General features: G+C 50.0%; 1 long non-coding RNA gene across 1 annotated transcript in view; it reads left to right on the top strand.

The window, feature by feature from the left end:
* The first annotated feature begins 11,463 nt into the window (after window positions 1–11,463).
* Window positions 11,464–25,288, top strand: part of LOC102972305 — a 35,836-nt gene continuing 22,011 nt past the window's right edge. The window contains exon 1 of the long non-coding RNA XR_446144.3: window positions 11,464–11,518. This is a non-coding gene — a long non-coding RNA (uncharacterized LOC102972305). The remainder of the gene's footprint in view (window positions 11,519–25,288) is intronic.

Here is a 25,288-nt window from a genome sequence, read left to right as displayed (position 1 = left end):
GGAGGGGGGGGGAGGGAGGGAGGCTCTTGACTACCTACTTGTGCATTATCCACACACAGTCTCAGGAGGACCTACTACTCATTTTAGCATTAGCCAGAGGGGACAGCCCAGCCCTACTTGTGCGCACAACGAGTGGTCTGGGCCTTCGCAGTCATGGTATGGAGTGGTGTGCAGGGCCCCCAAACCTCAGGGCAAACACGGTACATCCAACTCTCTGGAGCTGATTTCATACAAAGCGTTTGGGAAGACATGTTTATATTAAAAACAGATTTATTATCAATTCTTCACATTTTAAAGCCAAAACATCAGTTCAAAAATGTATCTCATTTGATTCTTAAACCAGCCTGATGGGTAGAAAGGACAGATACTCTTTCCTTTGGTACCTGAATTTGTGGCCCAAAGAGGACACACGAGCAACCCATTTATTGCCTGTAAATGATCCGGGTTGTGTGCTCCTGCCACTGCTGTAGAATCGCCTCATGTTTTGTGTTCCAGGGCTGCTCTGAATCCAGCTGCCTGAGAATCCTGTGATGAGCTCTGTATCCTCACCTGAGCACCCCTTTGCATGTCCATGGTGCCTCTGTGTGTGACCCAGAGCCAGCAATTCGAAGGGGTGGGGACATTCTGGAAATATCCATTTGTGATTTCTCCAACCTCTCTTAGGACTTGTGTAGAGGTGCTTGTTGGCTAAGAGGTTGGTTTGTTTCTGGTTTGAGTCTGCTTAGTTTTGCCTGGGGTGCGACCATGGTGATGGGGCATCCTTGGCAGGAACCGTGCGTGGTACATAAGCTTGCACCAGGGGTAGGTCCAGGCTCCCTGCCTGTCTCATGTAGTACGTGTATACACACATACACACAGAGTAGCCTTCACACACACAGACACACACAAACTCAGGGTGGCCTTTACTGATGGCTTGCTTTCCCGCTATGGCCTTATTTTTAATCAAAAGCCAGGTCACTGATAGGCAGAGTCTGTATTATCACTTCTTGGGTTTGGGTTTGCAAGTCGCTATCCCTGCAATTGTCCAGAGCCTGGATGTTTGGATCAAAACCAGGCCCCACTCTCTCCTCCAGGTGGCTGCCCCCCGCCCCCTCCCCATGGTAGAGTCCTGAGCGCCAGCCCTTCAAATCAAACCGGCACTTCCGCCTCTCCCTGGAATGGCTAGGACGGCCGCTAGAGGGCGTTCTGCCTCTTCTGCAGCCCCTGTGGCCTCTTCTCTGGACTTGGGTGCTTCCACCCATGCCTGAGGTCTCAGAGGGTTCCAGATCCCCACCTCCCAGACAATCTGGGCACAAAAACGCAAGACCCTTTTAGAAACAGCACTCCTGCTCAATAGCTGTCTGGCTTAAAGGCGGAGCCTGGCACCAGGAGAAGGCAGAAGAACAGCTGTGCAGCTGGGCCTGGCCTCCGGCGGGGCTCAGGCAGTGCCAAGGAATAGGGGGTTGGACAAGGAGGAAATTCAGCCTGCCTTTTGGGCCTTGGTCCCCTCTGTCTTTAATCAGAGATGCCCTACCCAGCCACCTGTCAGCAGGGTGAGGCCTGAAAGGGCCTGTGGGGATGATGGGGTGGGCAGGCAGGGCTGAAGCCTTTTAGAGACCAGAGGTGGACTTTTGATGGCCATCGTGTTCACATAACAATCACATCCTTTTAAATCACAGAGTTTACCTTTCAGGATCACATTTCTACATCTTGGAAGATTTTGTTTTCGTGTTCAAATTTATGAAAGAGAGATGGACACGACACTTGGAGTTACATGTGTACGTGGACACCCAGGAACCAGAGGGAAGGGGAAGCAGTCAGGATCAGCAGTCACATGAGCACTGGACAAGCCATATCTTCATCGGCTGGGGTCTCCAGGAGTAATACAGGACTGCTAGACTGGCCTCCAGGCTTCCCGGAGTTTTTACTTTTACCCCAGTGATTGAAAAGCGCAGACACCTTCTTTCCAGATAATCTCAATGGGAATGAAAACCTCACAATTACCTTTCACCCTGGCAGCCTTAAGCCTCCTTGGGTGCACGTCTCGTCCTCATCCTTACAAGGGACAGCTGAGTGGGCAGAACAGAGGTGGTTGTTCCCATTTTACAGATGATATAACTCAGACCCAAGAGGGAAAGTGACTCACCCAGTGTCACAGTGGATCTGAAAGTCTCCTGAGTGGTGCTGTTCACCATCACCTCGCCCCAACAGCCCTGGGAACTAAGCAGATCAGGGTCCCCTGGCACCTAGACCCTCACTGCTTGTCTGTCAGCAGAGAGCTGCCCCTTCTTGGGAGTGGTGACGGGAGGGAGGAGGCTCCAGTTCTGCTGGGTACAAATGGCATCCACTCTCTAGGGTACTCTCCTTGATGGCCGGAGACTGGGTGAGAGCTTTTTGCAAGATGCTTCTGACAAGGTGCACTTAACATTCTACTTGGGACCAAGAAGCTTATGAGCAGGTGATGGGCCAGCCTAGCCCTGCCTGCTGCCAGCTGCTGGGATGGTGTCCCTGTTGTCCTTGGTGGGGGGGGGGGGGCGGTCTGCCAGACTCCCCACCTGTGAGGCCTGTTCACTTCCTGCATTTGCCTGGCTCTGCAAAGCTATGTGAAGCCCGTCTGGTGCAGGTGCAGACATGAGCAAGCAGAGGCTCCCTTGCTTGGGTGGCACCAGGCTCAGGCTGCCAGATAACCACCGGGCAGAGCTGTGCAGTGCTGGGTGCTTTCCACAGCCAGTTCACTGCCACTCCCCTGAGTCTCACAGTGGCCCTGGGAGGTGGCAGGGTGGGGTTACTATCTCATTTTACACATAAGGAAGCAGATTACCCCAAGTCTTTTGCCAAGTGAGGGATAGAACTAGGTGGCCAAGCCAGATCTAACCTCCAGCCCAGAGCTAGTGATGCATGAAAAGCAGGGCAGATGGCACCAGGATCTAAAATAAGGAGGGGAAAAAAATACCTCAATTACGTAACAGTGAGAAAAATCTGTAAGCATATACACAGTAACAGCCACAGAGCACTGCCACATGAGCCATCCTCTCCTTCCCTTCCCCCTTTGGGCTCCGGGTGCCACTCCCTAGGAGAGCATATGCCAGAGGAGCCCATTGTGTCCCTCCAGTAGGAAATGTGCCCTGACTGGGCCAACACTGCCCCCATCAGTGGCATTTCTGAGGGCATGCTCTAGGAATGCCGAAACCCAACCTTGGGCAGAGACAGATTCTGTAGCTGCTCCCAGTGTGCTCGAGGGTTATATGAGCACAGGGCTTGAGAATCCACAGATTAGGATGTAGAACAAGGAGAGCTATGGGGCCCTGGTGCTCTGCTGGAGACCAAACAGACAAGGCCTTCCTGATGTGTGCAGGCACTACAGAAGGTGGTTTGTGAGTAGCAGCTTCAGAAGTGTAGGGTGAGACTTGCTGCCCCAGGGACCAGGGCCTTGGACTAGGGCTGGGACAGGCTGCTAGGAGCCCCCAGAACCTCAGAGGGGAAAAGGGAATTCAACCACCATCATGCCTGACTCTCAGCCTCCAGAGAGCTGGCCAAGCCTTGAAGTCCTCCAGTGACAAGAGGCTCATTACTTCCTGAGACAACGTTTCCTTGGTTGGGGAGAATTTATCCAAAGGCTGAGCCAAAACCCACCACCCCTAACATAACTCCTTTGGCAAGTGGCTATGACCCAGAACTGCACAGGACACCGGGTATTTGGAAATGGCCGGGTCACGTTCAAGAGCCCAGGTCCCTCGTTTGTCAAGGTTTCCATACTCCTCACGCTGAGTGGCCACCTGCGTCTCCTCAAGCAACTAGAACTTGGAGACAGGTTTCAGTACCTTTGGTGAGATGCTGACAACTTCTTACACTCGTGTGTCCGCTTGTGAGTCATCTTTTATCCGATCCTCACCAACCGCTTATGACTTAGGCAGGACCACTATTGCTATTTTACAGATAAGGAAACTGAGCCTCAGGGAGGTGACGTGATTTGCCCGAGATCACAGGGCCAGGAAGTGGGAGAGCCAAGACAAACCAGGCTTGGATTCCATCCTTGGGGCCCCTTCCTTTACTCCCAGGTTGCCTCAGTCTCCCCATCAGGACCCTTGAGTTAGGCTGGACCCCACTCAGTCAGAGGCTGGCCATGTAGCCCGTGAGGGAGTGATGGGGGGAGCACTGAATTCAGCTCTCTCCTAGCCCACAGTTTTGCAGAGAGCAGTGTGGAAGGGAGGCTAAGGCTTGTGTCTCACTGTGGGTGTGGCCTGTGGGATCCGCCAGTGGCCTGGGCACAGGTGAGGGCCTGAGGGTTGGAGAGAGCAGGCCAGGGCCGTGCCTGAGGACCATTCTGGCTCAGCATCGACGGGCACATGTTAGAGGAGAGAGAGAGAGTGAATGGGGACCAACCTCAGGGGATGTTGGGGCCCAGAAACACCTTGTGCTGCTCTCAGTGAGACTTAATTACTCTGTAAAATTGGAGGCTGCTCCCACTTATCAAATTATAGATGAGCTTAATTACAGCGCATTGAGTAACCACACAGGGTTCCTTCAGAAATAGCAGTGGGGCTGGCTGCTCTCCTCAGCTTCAGCCGCAACCACCTCGGTTTCTGGAGGAGCTGCCCGTTGTTCTCAGGGTCAGGGTCTCAGTGTTGCTAAACTCTGCTCTCCGACAACGAGAGTGGGCTTGGCAGACTGTTCTGGGCACCCTTCTCTGTGGGCCATCCAGCCACGTGTTCCATTACTGGGCTGTTTACTCGGCGGGGGCCTCTCTCTCTCCCCTACTTAACACTGTGTTCTGGCCAAAGGTTTTGATTCATCATGTCTCACCGAAGATCTACAAAGTAGTGCAGGCCTCACTGTGAGAAGCGAAGAAAGAGCACTGCTCTGGATGAGAAAGCATGCGCTCTGTGAGACTCTGGGGGCACCTTCAAGGAAACAGGGTAAAGAGTGGCAGGCCACGGGGGGCTAGTGATGTAATGAAGGGCATCATAAACTTCCCTGCAGGCTGGCAGGATCAACAGACTGGTTCCAGTGGAAGTGTTGGGAAAATAAGTAAAGTTCTGCACCATAAGATGGCCAAAGGAACTGCAACAAACTCGAGTTTCTAGCTCAGAGACCCCTCTTCCGGGTTCTTCTTCCTGCCCTGCTTGCGGCGTGCGCCAAATTACTACTAATGCGGAATGTGGAAGTAACAGACTATAAATTGCCTCCCATGCTTGTGCTCAGGGCTCAGATCTTTGGAGAAATGGTCTCCTCTGAGCCCGCCGGTGTTAAATAAATCTCCGATCCACCAAGATCTCTGAGTGCCGCTTGGTTTTTCTGCCAGCATTCCGGCCTGGTTCTATAACAGAAGAAACTGGTGGAAGGCATGCTGTGATTTCACGGGGCTTTCGTGGGAATGGAGGAGCCACTGCAAATGCCCCTTGTGTTCCCATATTCAGAGGATCGGCCCCATGCTCAGTAGCGTCTGCTCCCTCTCCCTCTGGCTCCTGTATCATTTGAGTGTCTTCTTTGTGCCAAGCCCTGTACTAGGCACACAGTGTCCGAAGGCAGGCAGCCCACGGCCCTCCCGGAGCTCACAGGCTAGCCCAGGGAGCCAGAAACCTTAACCCAGGGTGACAGGTGCCATGATTTGGAGGAGGAAGTGAAATGCTTTATTCCACCAGAGATGAATAAAAGTATGGCCATTTTTAATCCCCACGCAACCTAATTTGGCTTCTTCCTAGCAGAGCCTCAGGGCCCCAGGCAATAGCAGATGAGGGTGGGGCATGAAGGGCCAGGGGTCCTTCCCTGCTTGGGGAGTTCCTCAACTTTCTCAAAGGAAGCATAAAAGTGAATGTCCCTGAAAAAGCACTGCTGGGCCTTGTCCAGACACCAAAAACATAAGGTAGCCGAGCCAACAGTGCCGGAACCATGTGAAGAATGACCAGGCAGGGGGCTCTGACACACAGTCTGGGCACATGATCTGGAGGCTGAAGGTAGAACCAGACCAGATGCTCAGGCTGAGCACAGATACAGAAAGGTGGATACCACCTGGAGGAATGTGACAAATTGGAGTTTTCAGCATTGGGTGTTTATTTTCTGAGAGGTTTAAGTGTACAAGAGAATACGATAGAACACTAAAGAGATGCTCTTGGGGAAGCAGAGAAATAAGGAGCAAATCTGGGGGTCCCTGAGTGGCAACCCCTGGGGAAGGGAGCCTACTGGTGATGTCCTGTTGGAGATGGAAGGACCTCAGAGACCGTGCAGTTAGAGGATGGGAAAGAAAAGGCCTTTCCAGAAATTTCATTCTGGGCAAGGTTGGGTAGAAAGAACACAAGTTTTAGGACCAGCTAGACCTGACATTGAATCCTGTTCGGTCACCTTCCATTTGTATAATGCAGTCAAGTAATCTAGCCTCTCCCAGCCTCAGTCTCTTTATGTCTAAAATGGGGATAACAGTGGGTATCTTGCAGGGCTACATAGATTAGGTGACTGTGTAAGCTCCCCAGCACAGTGCCCGGCACAGGGGGAGAGACTCCAGAGGCACGCCAGCCAGCATAGCCAGGGCCTAAAACACCCTCTCCCATCCCTACCCACCCCACCGTGGCCTTTCTGAGAAAGGCACACAGGCTTTAGTCCTAGGGTGTGTCAGTGCCAGAGACAGAAGTTGGGAAACACTCAAGGCTGAGCCACAGCAGCCTGAGCCCTCCTTCCTGCTCACCTGCTCCTTCTGGGGGCCTGGGGCAGAGGAGGTAATTTCCTCCTCCCAATCCCCCTCTCCTATGGCTAAACAGAATGAACTCTGCAGCCCTGCATCACCTCCTTGCCAGAAATCCCTGAAGGGGATGTTGGTGGATAAAGGAATTAGGGGCCACAGAGGCTTCAGTCTGGAAGTACAGGCCACAAGTGCATCCCCGGCAGAAAAGGAGGTGTTTTCTGAGGCACAAACCCTTGCAGCTGTCCAGGGGATGTCACCTAAATAGTTCAGCTCAGGGGAGGACGGACCAGTTCCTCCTGCCCACAGCTGTCTGTGTTTGGGCTCTTCCTGTTGCCTCTCCATTATGTCTTAGCCAGGCCTGTCTTCCTCTCTGTCTTGTCTTTTTCGGCATTCAAGTTCTGAGGGTGAAGTGCCATCCAGAATCAGGCTGCAGGGGGTTGGTGGTAAGATTGCATTCCTAGCCTTGAGGCGCTCCAGTTTTGTGGGGCAGGTGAGCTGTGAACCAGCCTAGGGGAGCTATCATCACCCAGGACAGCCTGTGCTACACCGGAGGTACAACCACGTGTGGGAACCCAGGAAAGGGAGAGGGGGATTCTGACTGAGCCGGTTACAGATGCTTCCTAAAAGAGGTTGTGTTTCTGCAGAGCCTTGACAAGGGAAGAGGATTTTGACAGGTAACACCGGGAGGCAGGGCGCTTGGCAGAGCATTTCCACTGAAGGGAGCAACATGGGACAGGCCCACCTGCTTGCTGTGCCTCTCTGCCCCCTCAGAACCTCTGCTTTGCTCAGTGTCCTCTGTTTAGCCAGGAGGGAGCAGTCAGCTGCCTTTCCCGGAGCCTTCCTGCCTTTAGAGTTGAAGCCCGGGACGGCCTGGGAGGTGATTAAATAGAATACAACTTTCTTTGACCTCTGGCTGGAGGCATGAGTTCCGGTTCCAGTTCCAGGTTCTCAGCTGTAGATTGAGCCACTGAGAGTGGCTGAGAAAGCAGCATGCTCCCAACCCTGTGTTTTAGTGCTTAGGTACCTGGCTTCCAGCCGCCTAGCTGGCCAAGACAAACCAAGACCCTCGGAGCAGAGACTGCTAGGTCTCTGATATCCATTCTGTCCTTCTATAGGAATATATCCACCAATGTTTAGCTGGGCACATGGCTACCCATAATAAAGACCTCATTTCCCAGCTTCCCTTGCAGCCAGAGGTGGTCATATGACTATGTTCTGGCCAATGGTAGTTCAATAGCTTTCAGGAACCTTCCTTAAGAGATAGACTATAAGCATCCTTTGGCTCCTTCACCCCTTCATTCTGCTGCCTGGCTGGAACTTGGATGCTGCCATCTTGAATCATGAGGTCAAGGCCATCTATGGCATTACAAGATAGTGTGGTGATCCAGACACTGGCAAACTACTTTCCTTCCTCAACCACCCATTTAGATTTTATGTGGGATGAAATAAACTTCTATCTTTTCTGCATTACCACTTTGCAGGCAAATCAGATCTTAATGTAGGCCCTTGACGGACAGAAGATAGGGAAGGTATTGCACACACATGGGGGCAGGAAGCCACATTTGATAGTAATAGTTATGGGCATTTATTGAGCACTTCCTACTTGCCAGGCCTGGGGTTAAGCATTATCCCATTTGATCCTCCCAGTGATACTATGAGGTAAGACTTATAATCCCAATTTTATAGATGATTAAACTGAAGCTTAGGTTTAAATACCTTGCCCAGTCAGTCAGAAAGTGACAGGATTCAGAACCAGACTCTCTTTAACTGCTGGGCGCAAGCGTTGACTGTTCCTCTGGTAATAATGAGGGTCCCTGCCAAGTTGACTTTGGCCTCCCTGACCTCACCTGGGCCACTGGGGCCTGTGGCTCAACTTAGATTAAGAGGAGAGATTCATGAAGTTGTGGCTGCGCTGAAATTGATCATAAATCAGGCTGAGACCCTGGGCAGCCCAAAGCACAGTCCTTACTCTCAAACAAAATTCTTAGATTTGAAATATTTTTGAGGTCTAGTTTCTCTGCCTAATGAAGGTGTCCCCTCAAGAGCAACCCCAGTGAGATCATCTGCTATGGTCTGAATGAGTCCCCCACGCCAAATTCATATGTTGAAATCCCAACCCCCAAACATAATGGTATTGGGAGGTGGGGCCTTTGGGAGGTGCTTAAGTCATGAGGGTGGAAGCCTCAGGAATGAGATATATATCTTATAAAAGAAGCTCCAGAGAGATCCCTAACCCTCTTCCAGCATGTGAGGACATAGGGAAAAGTGCCAGGAAGAGAGCCCTCATTGGACCATGCTGGTGCCTTGATCTTGGACTTCCAGCCTCTACAACTGTGAGAAATACATTTCTGTTGTTTATCAGCCACCCAGTCTGTGGTATCTTGTTATAACAGCCTAAGATGATTAAGACACCGTTTCTTATTGAGTGACTAAGAGGGATCAAGACCTCTCTTCTTCCCCCTCTTCCTCCTCTCCTTGCCTTCCTTTCCTTCTTCCTCCTCCTCTCTTCTTCCTCCTTCTCCCCAAACTGCCCCCCTCCTCTATTTCCTGAGGTTCATGGAGTTCATGCCAGAGGCCCCTCATACAGAATGGCCTCTCCCAAATGGGCTTTTGTTTATCTGCAAAGATTTCCATGGAGTATCAACCTCAAAAACCATAAAGGACTCATCTAGACAGAGATATTACTGATACTACTCCCAACTCTAATACCAAGTTCCCTTGTCACCTGGGCAAGTCCCTTTCCTCTCTGGGCCTCACTCTCCTCATCTTAAAATATTAGTAATGATCAGAAAAACAACAATCCTTACCACTTTTTTTTTTTTTTTTTTTTTTACTGTGACTCAGGCACAACATGCTCTATGTGCATTTATATGCATTAATTCACTTACTCCTTATGACAATCCCATGAAGGAGGTCCTATTACTATTCTCATTTTACAGGTGAAGAACCTGGGAGGTTTTTAAGTTGCCCAGGGGCATACACAACAAAGTAAAAATGTGAACTACCTCTTAAAAGAGGAACTCAGGCGTGTATTTATTAACAGTCTCTTGTTTCAATGACATTGCATGCAGTCTCAATGCAGTAAAGAAGAAAGTGGGGTCTTGGGTAGAACGGGGGCGGGGGTCTAAACCCTGAAGGCTTGGCCTCCCCTGAGCTCTAGAACAGTGTGGAAGCCACAAAACTCTAAGGGCCCTCCAGTTGGAGTATCCTGAAGAGTCTGGCATGGCCAGGGATTCTCTGGGATTTGGAAAGCCTGGAACAGAGGACGTGGTGCCCTGCCATCTGCCAGTTGAGACTGGGATTAAAGGCTTGATCAGAACTTGTCTGGGAGTCCCCTTGCTTGATGAACTCTCCAAAGTGGCCTATTTTCTAGGTGAGCAGAATATTCACATAAGGAGAGCTGGGGCCCCGGGGCTTCTTGTTCGACCTCAGTTCCTTTCAGAACGCAACTCTGCTTCAAACTACTGGCAGCACCTACTCCCTGGAGCAGCGGAACGGAGGCGGCCAAGTCTTTTGGGCAGACCCGCAGCAGCAGCAATCGCTCTCCTGGGCAGGCGCTGCTGTCCCCACCACCTCCCGGGATCACGCCCGCCCCAGAGTGCATTCCTGCCACCTGGGGCGCCGCTCCCCCCGCCACGTCCTCAGCGCCACGAGCCGAGCAGCACTTGGGACGTGGCTGCGCACCCGAGGCCAAATGGCCCGCGGGTCCCGCCGCCCCGGCCGGCTCCACGCGTCCCATTCTGACGCTTCGCAATCGCGAGCCTCCCCGCCTCAGAGCTGAGCAGCTGGGCGGCTGGGAGTCTGACAAATCACAGGCCGCCCCGGGCCCAGCTCTGTACAGAGACGGTGGGACTTGGGTCAAGGCTCACCAATCTCAGCGACAGAGCCGTGGTCTTGGCCTTCGGTCCCTGTCGGTCCTCGCCTCCCCTGTGTGGAATGTAGCTCCATCGAGTCCCTATGCCATATTCACACGGTGGGGTTGTTTGCGTGTCTGACTCTGCCCACTCCCCGCCCCCAGGCTGTCAGCTCCCCTTGGCAGGAAGCCAACCCCAAAGGTCCACAAAAGTCACTCTCTGGCCCATGGCTCATGCAAATGCCCTCTGGACCATTGGTGGGAGACACCAGGGGCCCTTCTGCAGGTGGGTCTGTCTCATGCTGGCCACTAGGAAAGCCTGGCTGCCAGTGATCCAGGGAACCATGGAGAAGGCAGAGCTAAGGCAGCTGGAAGGAATTTCCATTTGTCTGTTCTTGCCAGGCCTGCTTCTGCTTTATTTCAGCAAGGGGCTCAGTGCCTCAGAAACGTCCTGCCAAACATTCTTGTTTTCAAAGGAGATGGTGAGTCCCTTACTTCCCAGCCAGATTTGTTTATTATAACTATGTCAGCACATCCCCCTCCTCCATTCACTAGTCACCCCCTTTATGAGCCTCCTTTCTTAGGCTGTGTAAATGGCCTAGGAATGAAGGAAAATTCGTTTCTCTCTGATGTCACACTGAGCTGGAGACATCTGTGCTGAGAGTTAGAGACCTGCACTGAAAGGTGGTTTTGAGACAGTTAGGGACCATGGGACCAAACGCCAAGTGAAAAACATTGTGCATCTAGAGCACTTTCTGTTGGCTGTTCTTATTAAACCGCGAGCCTTACAGAACAGAACCAGAGGACCCCCCAGCTCCAAAAAGCACCAATGAGCTCCTGAGTTGTCTGCCAATATTGACCAATAAGGACGAGACCTTCCAACCAATCAGGATGCAGCCCTTTGAGCCAATCAGAATAAGGTTCCTCCAACCAATCAGGACGAGGCTCCCCCCCCCCCCTTTTCATATTGGACCCGAGTGAGAACCTGAGCGGGAACTTTCTGTATGAAGGTAGGCTTTCCCTCGGTTTCCGGAGGCTAGCCTAACTCAAGTGCTTTGGTGTTGTGCCTGCCCTTAAGTTGAGCTGTAAGCTCTACAAACCCTTGCTTGTGCCTTTGGTTTTTGGGTCCCGCCTTGTACCTGTCGTTGTGGGCTCAAGAACAGTTTCTTTATTTGGTTTCCCCACTAGTTTGTTGTGTGGCATTGGTCACATTCCTCACCCTCTTTGAGCTTCATTTTCCACATCTGCGCCATAAATCAGTGGTGCTTCGAGTTTCAGCGATTCCTCAGAATTAGCTGATAAGGGGTTTGCTTTAAGATCTTATGAAGAAAGTGTACTGCTTTAAAAAAACAGATGAACATAAGGGAAGGGAAGCAAAAATAATATGAAAACGGAGGGGGACAAAACATAGGAGACTCTTAAATACAGAGAACAAACTGAGGGTTGCTGGAGGGGTTGTGGGTGTGGGAATGGGCTAAATGGGTAAGGGGCATTGAGGAAGATACTTGTAGGGGTGAGCACTGGGTTTTATACATAGGGGATGAGTCACTGGAATCTACTTCTGAAATCATTATTGCACTATATGCTAACTAACTTGGATGTAAATTATAAATAAATAAATAAATAAATAAATAAATAAGAAAAAAAAGTTTGAAAACTCCCGGACTAGATGACCTTACACCTGCATCAAGCAGTTGTCTGCTTTGGTTTCTGACTGAAGGCTTTTCTTAGGCTTGATCACAGCGAGGCCCCTGAGTCTGGCATGTGCTAGTGAATGCCTTACATTTGATAGTCATGCAATAGAAATTTCTTACTGGGGAATGAGGGACAAAAAAGCCTAGTGAACTGCTGGCTGGCCAGCCATGTGTGTGTGTGTGTGTGTGTGTGTGTGTGTATATATATACTAAGTTGGACTCACTTGTAAAATGGAGCTGTGCCAGTTTTCATGAGCTGGGGCTGTTGGATGGGGGCTTCTTAGGATGTAAAGTATTACCAATGTGAAAATGCACTCTGAGGGTCAAGTAATTGTGGTATTTTGGGTAAATGCACTATAAATACTGACATGAGAGAAAGGGATGGGGAGCATCTTACAGCAAAGGACTTGCTGTCCCAGGGCGGCCCCAAGTAGAGGCAAGAATTCAGTCCTTGTGCAGAGCTCACCTGCCTCCTGGATTTGCAGTTCATCTCTGTGCCTGCCTCTCCTCCTTCCCTTTCCAGGCCTCTGTCTTGTCCTACCAGGTAATGACGACAAAGCTCTCCCACACCCTGCTGTCACTTGACACAGCAAACCTGTAATGGGGGAGGGACAGGAATTGTTTCCCCCATTTTACAGATGAGAAAATGGCCATAGAGATGAGGGGATTGAGCAAGGTGACAAAGCAAATTTTTGGCAGAATGGTGGAAGAATCCTGGCATCCTGATAACTTCAGGTAAGCCAGGACTCCTGCTAGCTGGGGAAATGGTTCTGAGAGGTGTGATGTGGCAATATGGAAAGATACCGTCTGAGCAAATCCACCCCCTTGAACCTGCTGTAACAGGCCATGGCATGGAAGGGTGGGGTGTGACTTCTCTTGGTCCCCTGGGGTTCTCTGAACAGTTCCTAGGGGTCCTGAGCCAGGGCACTTTGAAAGACGGACAGAGGTTCCCAGCAGAGCCAGACCAGAGGCAGGGAAGACCCCGAAGCAGTGATTTCACCACCCATTTGTCCCCCCCACACACATGCACCTGGCAGTGAGCGAGGTTCTCGTCCATGCAGGTTGCCTGACATGGGAGTACTGTGTGAGAGGAAGGGATCTCTTTGCCAGCCAGCCCACAGGCTCTGAGAATCTCCCTTGAGCATCGCTGGCAGGTTCTTAGCTTCCTCTGCTATTTCTAAGACGAGCCCGGCACGTCCTCAAGGGACCCTGAGTAGGAATCAGGATTCTAGTCACATCTCGAGTGTCTGTAATCCCTCCTGCTTGAGCAGCACGTGGGAGTTTACAAAGCACATTCACACCAGAGGCCAGGGAGGCAGGCAGGGTAGACAGCAGATAGCACATTTATCCCCATTTTATGAACTGGATAAAACAGAGACTCAGGGAGGGACTTGTCTAAGCTCATGCATGACATTGGAGGACCCAGAACTAGAACTTGGGCTGCTGCTGTGTCAAGCTGAGGGCCTTGTGGTGGCAATTCCTGGCTTTGCCTCCAGGGCTTCCTACTCGGTTAAGACCACAACAGCCTCTCTGGCAGAGGCTAGAACAGATCCATCTTTATTTCTGGCATTTCCCATGACACGCTGCACCTTTTACAATCAGAAAAGGAGGAGCCTTGTTAGGGGACAAAAATCACATAACTGACTTTGGAAAGAAGCACTTTCCATGCCCTGTCCTAGTCCACACCAGCCCAGGGTAGTGGGAGTTAGGAGGCTTGGGCTTGGTGTCCATTCAACAGCTGACCCTTTGGGGGAGTTTTCTTTTTCAGTCCGTTTTTTCCCCTGTAAGATGGGATGAAGGACTAGAATCACTATTCTCAAACTTATATGAGGATTACCTGGGAAAGTTTGTACAAAACCCAAATCTTGGGGTTTCACCCTAGACCTAGTGTACCAGCTATGAGAATGGAGAAATCTGCGAGAACCCACACTGCTAACTAGTTCCCTGGGTAATTGTGAAGCCCACTGACGTCTGAGACCACAAGACTGGATGGTCCCAAGGGCCTTTCCTGCTCTGACATCCTATTATTTGAGGCATCAGGAAGTGTGCTAAGTGCACTCTGACTCTCTGTTTATTTCCTCCCATATTTTATTCTTTATAGTGGATTCAGGATCCGAGAAGTGGAAAATATCTTGAACAGATTACCAGAGTACAAACTCTTCAGGAAAAGTACAACGAATACGAGAAGGCCCAGGAGAGCCAGGACTTTCCCACGGGGCCATGAGCCAACTGTGGGTTCTCTGGGCCTCCACCTGTCAGAGTTTCCCAGGCCGCCAGTCTGGGGTGTATTAGGTGACCAACCCCGTGGGCATATCCCAACAATAGGATGATTTCTGTGATGTGGCCTTCACCCACAGATCTGTAGGAATTCTGATTCCATCCAAAGGCCCTGCTGGCTCAAAATGGCCACCTTCCCTCCCCAATTCTGAGGAGCCCATAACTTCCAGGCTGCCAAAGCAGTCCTGTCCACTTGTCTGCGTGCTTGGCATCCACACGCGTGATTACATGGAGAAGCCAGATGTCACTGCCCTGCTGGCCCCCGACTGTACCAGTTGTGGTTATTGGCTGAAAACAACAGAAACTAATTCCGACTGACTTAAGCTGAAAGGGAGTTTATTCAGGGATAGTGGGAAGCACGGAGACTCGCCAGGAAGGCTAGAGAGCCAGACTTGAAAAACAGGTAGAAACAAAGCTGGCTACCTCCCATAAAGACTTATCCCATGGGGAATTCTCCAAAACTAAAGAGGGGTTTTAGATACTGTGTACCCACAAAATGACAAATTCTCTACTCATGCGTAGATGCAGCACCCTGAAAGATTGTGCACCCAGAGAAATGTTGGTGATGTCTCCTGTGGCTGCTACCAGTAATTGCATTTCCTCTTCTTCTGGCCAAGTTTCAAATCCTATGTGCATCCCTTCTGAGAAGGGATCGTCTCCTTTGCTCTACCCTATTTATTCTTCACAGTGCTATAATCATGTTTTTTATGCTCAACCAGTGGAGCTGCTAGCTTCTGACCTCTGATTCCAGATCAACCCTTGTCTCTCGACCCAAACACTCATGCATGAACACCCTATGCCATGTCTCTTTGGTCTGCCCCACTTTCCCGGAAGAAGGGCATTAGATCTCCAAAACCATCTACTAGGATCATACCTTTTTCTCCAATCACTTTTCTCCTTCATCCAGTCCATCATTAGTGTTGACTAGGTAACTACTATTGTCAGCAACTGTGCTGGGTGCTGAAGGATAGGATCATCTCTTTGCATGGAGCTTATAGGACAGGACACTACATATACATATATACATATATACTGTATGTATACATACATACAGTCAAAGAATCGTACAATATCTTGTTACCGACTGTGGTAAATACTAGGGAGGGAAAGCTCACCAAAACCTTGAATGTGTTAGTAGGGAGAGCTGATCTGGTCTGGGATGCTTCCCTGGAAAGGTGACATTTGAGTTAAATTGTAAAGGATGAACAAGAGTTAGCCAGGGGAAGGGAAAGGAAGGAAGGGAGGAAAGGAGGAAGGAAGGGCATTCTAGGTTGAGGGAACAGTATGGGCAAGGATGCTGAGGCAGAATGAAGTGTTATCTCCTCCCAGAAGTCAAAGGAAGCAGGGTGGTTGGAGCGCCTGGTGCAAGAGGGAGAGTCATGCTGCCTGAGGCTGGGGAGGTAGGCATGGACCAGACCAACAAAACATTGGACCCATGTTATGGATTTTAGTTTTTACCAAAGGGCAACAAGGAACAGTTTTTAAAAAATGTAAGGAGGAGTTGGGGCCTACAGAGTGGAGAACAGATTGGAGACAATAAAAGTGGATGAGGGGGCCTGTGAGGATTCCGGTGGGAAATAATCGTGTCTTGGTCTACCGAGTGGTGGCTGTAGAATGGAGCAGAGAACAGATTCAGGACATACTTAGGAAGTGAATTGACAGTCCTTGGTGATAAGCAGGATATGGATTAGGGGTGTGTGTGAGAGGGAGATCATATGCCTAAGATGACTCCAAGGTTCGTGACTAATGCAACCAGGTAGATGGTGTCGGGGGAACACTTGTTCCCCACTCCTCACGTTTCCAAAAGGAGGGATGCTTATTAGAGTAACACTCCTGGGCTCTGTCCCAGTCGCTGGGCTAGTATGACTCAGCACCTTCTGGGTTTTCTAGTCCTCTCTGCTTGCCACAGACAGGTATAATCCAGTTTGTTCTCCAAACCATGCAGTGAGCTTAGTGGGGCCGGCTCTGCCCTGGTGGTAGAAGCCTGAAGGCTGGGAAGCATGTTCAGTTTAGGGTGGCATAACCAGTTCAACCAGCCCCAAACCATGGTTCTGACCGGGAAATGGAGTCACTCTACCCCAAAGCCCCAACAATTAGAGGTGTATTTACTGAGGTAGGGAATACCGCAGGAGGAGTAGGTTTTGAGGGAGAGATCATAAATTCAACTTTGAGTCCCTTTCCTAGCCATTTTGGTTTCTTAACTTTGGCTGACATGTTCCACTAAATCTGTGCGCTTACCTGTGTGCCTCTTTTATCATCATCATCATCACCATCATCATCATCTTGGGACATTAACTATATGAAAACAAGAGTTTCTAAAATTTTCCTTTGCTGTGGTAGATCAGCCCGGACTTAAAATCTGAGCTAAGTCTGCTCAGAGAGGCGGTAAGCCTTCACCCCATCCTGGAGAATGATAGTAACAACTACTATGACTGAGCATTTAACACATGTCCTATAGTGTGCTAAGAAGATCTCATTTAATCTTCACGGTACCCTCTGGGAGAAGCACTTTTTTTTTATTCCCACCCTGCAGATGGAGAAACTGAGGCCCATCAAGGTTAAATGGCCAGAGTCGAGGCCATCTGGCTAATGATGAATCTGAGATTTCAAAGCTCTTGTTCTTAAACTGCTGACTAGAGGATGTACTGGAAGACTTTTAACCACCGTGTGAAAAGCACAACTGTTGTGCTCTCAGCTGAGGGATTCCTAGGACCCATTAGCGGCTGCTTTTCTCTCCCCATCCCCGCTGCTTCTGCAAACCTTTGGACTCAGAGCTCTCTTTTCCTCTCTCCAGGCATTTTGCAGATGTCCCTCCCCTCCTCTAACGCAGAGACAACCTGTCTGGTAAAGCCTTGCAAATCCAACCAGAATCATCTGGAAGAGTTTAACAGGCAGGCAGGAAGGCCAACCTGCAATTGAGTTAGCAGGGATTTTGCCTGAGGCCCTCACATCAACTGTGCAACATAATCACTGCCCGATGCAAAAAACAGGCAGCTCTGGAGCTGGCAATGAAATCACCTCACTGTGGATTGTCACTGGCTTGTCCTCATTTGCATCAGGATGTAAGGCTGCTGTGAAATTCAATCTCATATAGTTCTGCATCAGAAGCTGGGAGGACACATGGAGGCCCTCCCCACCCCAGCAAGCTGTCCCAAACCCCTTGTCCCGGGCCCCAGCCAGGCGCTTTGTGTTGACCAGCGCCCCTGTGGTCTGAGCACCTGGAGGCAGTCCTATACCCTGTGCCTTTTAGGGTCTCTCCCAGGCCCCTGTGTAAAACCGTGAAAACTGGGGGCACCTGAGCGGCTCAGTTGGTTAAGCGACTGACTTTGGCTCAGGTCACGATCTCATGGTTCCTCAGTTTGAGCCCCACATCGGGTTCTCTGCTGTCAGCACAGAGCCTGCTTCAGATCCTCTGTCCCCCCCCCCCCCCATCCCCTTTTGCGTGCACATGTGCCCGTGCTCTCTCTCTCTCTCTCTCTCAAAATAAATAAATAAACTTAAAAAGAAAACCATAACTGCCAACCCCATGGAGCCTTCATGAGAATAAGTGACTTACTGTATCTATAGGCTTTTGGCACACAGTGAGTGTTATAAAATGGGTGGCTGTCCTTGTCACCATCATCCTCATCATCAGGGCTTGGTTTCCCACCTTCGCTTTTTAAAAAAAAAATCAAAACCGAGTACCCTATGTAATATTATTTATTTGCTACTTCATTTAAATGAACTTTAAATAACCTCACTTTTGAAACATAGCATCCTCCTAAGCAACAGTATCCTTGAAACCACAGGTTTGGTGGTTTCAGTTTTATTTTTAAAGGCACATTACAACAAATGTGTGCCCTTTGAGGTAAGTATGCTCCCCCCGTGGCCCTCAGTCACCTCGTGTGCGGCCAGTGGTCTTCTGGCCTTGTGTGGAGGAGCAGTGCTGTATGCAACCGCTGGCGCCTAGCTTGGTTTTCTGATACGCGGAACAGGTGGGATGTGACGCTGATACTGCTTGCCAGCCTGTCGTCCTTCTGGGACATGTTGGTTGTGACCACACTTTGTAGAGTGCAATTCACTAGCTAAGTAGATGTCACCTAGAGGCCCTATCCCCGCTCCTTTTCACATTTGTAGAAGGCCTGTTGTCCTAAGCTTGCCCCACCCCCATCCCTCCTCTTGGAATTTGTTGGGCTGTCCTCCAGGGTATATGTGTCTTTTCACCTGTGTTTCCTTTTCTTAGGCTAGAACAGCTCCCCACCCCCGACCAAACCTATTTTCATCTTGTGCCTCCATTCTTATCCCTTCTTCTTATCTTGCCTCCTCTGAGGGTGGCAGGTCTGGCCCCAGGGTTCTGGAAGCAGAACTTCCAGGAATTTTCTCTTCGTTGACATGGGCCCTCCTCTTGCTTGCTTGGCCACCTAACTCACAGGTCTGGAAACACCTTTTCTTTGGACCTTTCCAGCAGAGGCAGGTGTTTGAATTCTGCCTTTTCCTTCTTCATGATGACTCATTAGGCATTCCCTCAGACCTGGGGCTCTTCCCCTCTTTCCACATGGGCCAACAGGGTAAATCTCCATGAGAGGTCTCAGGGTGCCTTTAGCTCCGTGTAGAGAAGGCTGAGTCCCATGGGTGCTGTTCTGTGGACAGAGGAGAGGGTAGGAGTAACTTCTGGGCTGATGCCTGGGATGCTTTGCATTTCTCTGACCTGCCCTGCCCGACCAATACCCAGGGCTTCATAAATGTCCATTTAGAAAGTTCCACCCTGCTTGTACGGTGAGGTCCCTGTGACTGGCTGGTCCCCTTCAGACACAGGAAAAGTAGTGGAAGTTGGGTACTAGCTTTAGAAAACTGATGACAGTATGATTCCTTTTATTTTGTGACAGTTGGGGGAAAAATGCATATAAAACAAATCCAGAGCTTTTCCCTGAAGAGTGGAAGGGAAGAGCAGTTTTCACTTTTATAGTTTTATTCTTAGGCTATCTATATCATAGAGTCCAAAGAATGTACAAAACAGCCCTTTAAGTGTGAGTTGTATATTCTAAACTAGTCAAAGACAGTGAGGTTGAGGGTCAGAAGTAGCTCTTTCATTCCGGTGGGGTAATCCGTGGGCCCCCTCAGCCCTTGGTGCTTTGAGCGAGGCTGAGGTAGGCTGGGGAGTCCCTTCTATCTGGCCCCCTCTCCTTTCAGCACCCTTCCTCAAATCCTGCTCCTTCTTTCTTACCCCACTGCTGTCCCAGGTGCTGCCTGCATCCTCAGCATCTAACACGGGGCAGGCATTCGGCCGCCTTGGGTTCTGCTCTGCTTGGGCTGGGACCAGGGCGGAGGCTGGCAGCAGAAACAGGCGATGGGTTCTGTAAGGTGAGCTAAGCTTGCTCTTGGCCAAGCTGGCCGTATTGGTGTATCCCCTGTGTAGTGATGTGCTTCTGGAATCTCTGCTCTTTCTCCCTCTGTAGTTGGCCTAGCTTTGCTTTGTCAGGCCCCAGGACAAGGCAAGAGGGCGGGTGAGGTTTTGTCATGGTCTGAATGTTTGTGTCCCCCCCACCCCAAATTCAGATGTTGAAATCCTTTAAAAAAAATTTTTTTTAATATTTATTTTTGAGAGAGAGAGTGAGAGAGAGAGAGAGAGAGAGAGAGTGGAGGAGGGGCAGAGGGAGAGGGAGACACAGAATCTGAAGCAGGTTCCAGGCTCTGAGCTGTCAGCACAGAGCCCGTTGTGGAGCTCGAACCCAGGAACCGTGAGATCATGACCTGAGCCAAAGTTGGACATTTAACTGACTGAGTCACCCAGGCACCCCTTTTTTCTTTTTCTTTTTAAATTCACATGTTGAAATCCTAACCCCCAAAGGGTATGCATTGGTAGGTGGAGCTTTGGCACCTGATTAGATCCTGAGGGTGGAGCCTTCATGAATGGGAGTAGCACTCTTATAGGAGAGATCCCTCACCCCTTCTACCATGTATGGATTACCAGACCATGCTAGCACCCTGCTCTTGGATTTTGAGCCTCTGGAATGTGAGTAATAAATTTCTACAGCTTATAAGCCGTCCGCTCTGTGGTATTTTGTTATAGCAGCTTGAATGGACTAAGGGTTAGAGGGACATAAAACCCATTCTGCCCTGCACACATATTTAATTACTTGACCAGAACACTAAATTTTATTTTCCCATGGCATCTATTTAATTGCACTGGCAATTGTTATCTCTTAATAAGTGGGTTCATAAATAGTGGATCCACCTTATGGAATTCTGGAGAAAAGAGCTTCCAGAACAGTGCTATGGCCTACTTCCCACAAAATTAAACACGTTGAAGATGTCTGTGAGCATCAACCCTCATTATGACAGCTGCATCTGGTGGGGTAGTTAGTAGGTGATGCAAGGACATTCATAACAGACATGATAACCACAATAAAATAATAGCTCTTATAATCAAAGTACAGCCAAAGTGCTGGGCCCCATGTTGGATAGTGAGGACTCATCCATAAACAAGATGTGAACTCTGTCCTCAGGGACTCCGAGCCATTTTGACTCAGAAGTTTGAAATGACCCTTCATCTCTACTCTTCTCTGTCCACCAGCCCAAACTGACAGCCGTCGACATGCCGTCAGGTAGATTCTGGTATGACTGAGGGTCGGGCAGCCTCACCTTTTATTCCTTCACGATGTTCTGTTCTCAGATCTTGTGCACATGGTGTACGTCTGCGTGTCTTTTTACATTTTCATCCACACCAGTTTTGGTGGGTTTTTTTTTTGGCTTCTTAGCTAAATTCCCAAAGATGAGAAGGAAGCGTGTTTATTCATGGAAATCACATTGTGCGAGGATTTGCTCAGCCAAACACCTGGCTCAGATTTTGACAATGATGATGTTGATGTTGACAAAAGCCTGATAATTCAATAAGTATGTAATGCGTCCTATTTTTAAAAGAAAGCTTGGCTAGAGCCTCACTAAAACCGCAGACAATTCAGAAGAGGGTTCTTTAAGAAAATGGCAGAAGCAAAGAATTCGCAAGCCCACCAGGTGAGGAAACAGCACTCCTCAGGAAACTCACTCCAAAGGCAGTTTTGTCTGCCTTTGGCACTGTCCAGGTTCCCCCCCCTCCCCCCCCACCCCCCCACAGAATGGCACAATGTCCCTGTGGACCTCAGTCCATCTGCTTCTGTCTGCCAGGGCCCAGGGCCCATCAGTCCCTAAATGCTACCCTTCCTGCCTCCTGGGCAGGCTTGGGCCTCCTCTGTGAGTCATACTCACAGCAGTGGTGACCCACGCAGCTTCTCAGTGTGTGTCAGCACAACCTTCGTTATCAGCCTCGGTGTTCATCCAGTAGTTTCAGGATGAAACTGTAAGATACGATCCTACGCCTAATCGGAAGCTGTCCTGCAAAACCATAGTGTGGTTGAGGACGAGAGTTACTTCCAAAGCTAAAAGTAAAGCCAGACAAATACAATCCTGAGATATTCTGTTGTTCAAGCTGGATGCTTTGACATCAGCCTGCCAGAGGCCATAGTGACACCCTGGAAGTGCCAGGTGGAGGCTTCCTTGACTCCTTGTGTCCAGGGCTGATATCCAGCTGGTGTGCAGGGTACACAAGTCTTTCCCACGGGCTTCCGTGTGCCCTCTCATCTCTGGAGGCTCCCAGGGAAGAAGCTAGAATGGCTCCCCCTTGGACAGAACGGGCAGCAGCCACACCGCATATTTAGAGATGGAAGTCTCTAGATCCATTTTTCATCACGAGACTTTCAGTGGCTCCACAACAACCTCTTAAGTTCGCCTGGTCACGTCTCTGTCTCTGGCCTGACACTCCAGTTGAACAGTGTAAGGAAAAGTGCTCTGTCAGCCCCTGTGTTTCTGTGCACCTGAAAGGTGTGCCCTCCTTGGCCGGGGAATTGGCTCATGGGAGCTGGGACTGGCTAGTGCAATATCTGGCACTTTCTCTGCAGATGTTGCAAATATAAGGCAAGGACCTTGAAACCAAAATTCTAGAAGGTATCAAGAAGAGACAAGTGTAGGAAAAAGAGAAAAGACAAGTGACCAAGACTGATGCATAAATACAGAATTGGCAAGAAGATGCTGGTTTCCCAGAGGAGATGGTTATTGCACTGATTCTTACCCCAAGCTGAAGGCCCACTACTGGATTGGGAGGACATCTGAGGTGTGTCCAATAACCTGGGTATCTTCTTTTCTCTTTGCTGGGTTTCAGCTTGAGAAACAGAGAAGAGGAAGGATGGTTGGTGCATAGGGCATGTGTGTGAGAGAGAAAGATGTGGATGTGAAAGGAAGGATCTCTCCAACTAACATCTGAGATTTGCCACCCACTGGAAAAACATTAGTGAGGCACTACCCTAGGCCACCTAATGCGGGGTCCTACACATCTGTGGGACAATTTCCATCTCACAGCTTCTTACCCACACATGTATTTTGTATTCTGAGCCAAGGAAGGGAAGGAGGTGGATGGACCTGGTGGGCCTGCAGGTGATCTGGACCAACAATCAGAAAGAGCTTGAGTTTGGTACTATGGCTCAGACACCAGCAGTCTAGTCTGTCTTTCATCTGCTCCCTCTTGGATCCCCTGGACACGCTGGAAATAATCTCTGACAGTTTCCGGGTGGTTTTGCTGGCTGAAGTAGCTGAGAGAACGGAAGTTGGGAGAGCAAGAACCAGGCCACAGCAGACTGTCGGCCACAACGAGCCACAGTGTAGATTCTGCTCTCAGTGCAATTCAAGTTATCAGTTATCACTAACTCTTCCCTGTGGATTACCTGCTGACTGGCCTGCAACTTCACCAAACTGGTAGGAGCAGATGTTCTCATGTGATGAGAGCCTCACAGAGCAGTGTTTGAACTGAGAGGATCACTGGGTATTGGGGCCAGAACTCCTTCATTTACAGATAAGGATACTGAGCCCCCAGGAGTAAAATATTAGTTAATTGGTTTACATTTCTGTTTCCACAGATTATGAGGTTCTCTAGGGTCAAGACTATGTTTTTGAAACCTCAAAGCCTAGCAGAGGGCTTGGTCATTAGAGAATGCTCAGTAAATGTTTGTGAAAACGAGAAAGGGAGGGAAGAAGGGAGGAAGGAAAGAGGACTTGTTCGAGGTCACACAGGTAGAAGGGGCAGAGCTCAGCCTCCCTATAGGCGTCTCCCTTGAGGCATGCTAGCCACTGGGAGAGCCGCTCGTACCCCTCTCAGCACTGCCCACTCAAATTGGTGCCCTCAGCAGGTCAGGCTGGCTCTCAATTGCCCACATAGTGTCTCTGATACCAGACCCCACGGCATCCACTCTTCCACAGCAGGGCCCAGGCAGAGTCCCCTGGTGTGTGATGTGAACAACATCAGAAGACCAAGCCTGCTTCCTGCCAACTCCCTTGCTAGGACTATGCCTGGGGCATCAACTTAGGCTAATGTCTGTGGCAGTGCAGGACTCGGGGCTGGAGCCTGAGAGCCAAGAGTGAGGTGCCCGGGGCGCCCCCAGGACACAGGCAGGATGAGCCTAGCAAGGCATCTATGCAAAGATATTCTGGAATTCCAGAATTCTGGAAAAATCTAATGAGGCAGGATCTCAGTTTCTGAGGTCCCAAGAGCAGAAGGGACCTTGCTCAAGCTCACCCACTCTCAGGGGCAGAGACAAATTAGAGGCAGGGTTGGTCTCTTCAGAGGAGGAAGAGGTAGGCTCAGAATGGAGAGGAAGAGAGGGAGCCGGAGCAACGGAGCAAGTCCCTGAGGAAATGTAGTACAGCGGCAGATTCTGTTAATAGGGCAGCAGCAGCCTCACCTAAGGCTGGGGAAGGGGAGTGGGCGTAAGGAGTGGGAAGATACCAAGGGAGGGAGCTGAGCCAGTCTGGATTGTCTGTGTGGTCTCAGTCTTGCTCCACTTTCTGCCTGCCCTGGAATCTACCTCGTCTCTGTCTTTGCACTGCCCCCAGTTTGGGGGTGGAGAGGGCCCAGAGTTGGGAGTGACTCTCTTCTAAGCCACCCTCAACCTCAGGACCATGTTAGTGGTGTCACCTTCTGCACTGTCCAGTGAGCCCAAGCATTGCACGTTGGGATGGGGGTCTTGGGTAAAATCACTGAAGCCGGGAGGGCAGGTGGGCAGGAAAGTTGTTGGGCAGCTTCGAGATCACATGGAGGCCAGTGTTTTCCAAGCATTCTTTTAAGCAGTAGAATCCTTCACCAAAAGAAATGTTACCAAGAATGTACCAACCTGCTCAAAGCAGAGCTGCTGTGTCCTCTCAGCTTTCCTCTTATCCCAGGGTTAGTCCCCAGAAAATGAGTGGAGCTTCACAGCTGGACTAGTTCAACCTCCTTATCAGATGAGTAGGGAAACTGAGGCACAGAGAGCAAAAGGGACACACTCATTTGCTATGAGGAGCAGAGGCAGATAAGAATTGAGGTCTGTCTCCTCTCCCCAGCATGGGCTTCTGCTAGTAGAACTGACATCCGCCAGGATGTCCACCAGACTGGAGAGATCTTCAGCCAGGCTAAGGAATGTGGGTTCCACAAGATGGGGAGCCATCGAATGCACTTAGGCAATGGCTTTCTTTGTGGCATTCTAGTTTGACAGCCCAGCTAGGATTGTGATCTCCCGATGTCTCCATCCCTTGATCGAGAAGGCCAGCATATCTGAGAAATATCTGAGAAATAGCTCCAACAACGCAGGGTCAAAGAAACTTGGGGATGGTGGTTTTGGCTAAAGAAAGATAGATGGCATTTTGGTTAAGTTTTGGTAAATAGATGAATTGTCAATGAATAGGTTCAATGGAAGAATCAGTGCTTCCTTAAACTGCAGGAGAAATTGTGCCCATTCATTCGTTGGCCTAGTAATATGGCTTTAATTA

This window comes from Panthera tigris, chromosome C2 (assembly GCF_018350195.1).
Source record: "Panthera tigris isolate Pti1 chromosome C2, P.tigris_Pti1_mat1.1, whole genome shotgun sequence".
NCBI classification, from domain to species: domain Eukaryota; kingdom Metazoa; phylum Chordata; class Mammalia; order Carnivora; family Felidae; genus Panthera; species Panthera tigris.
The sequence above is the reverse complement of the archived record's forward strand: the minus strand, read 5'-3'. Positions and strand labels throughout refer to the sequence as shown.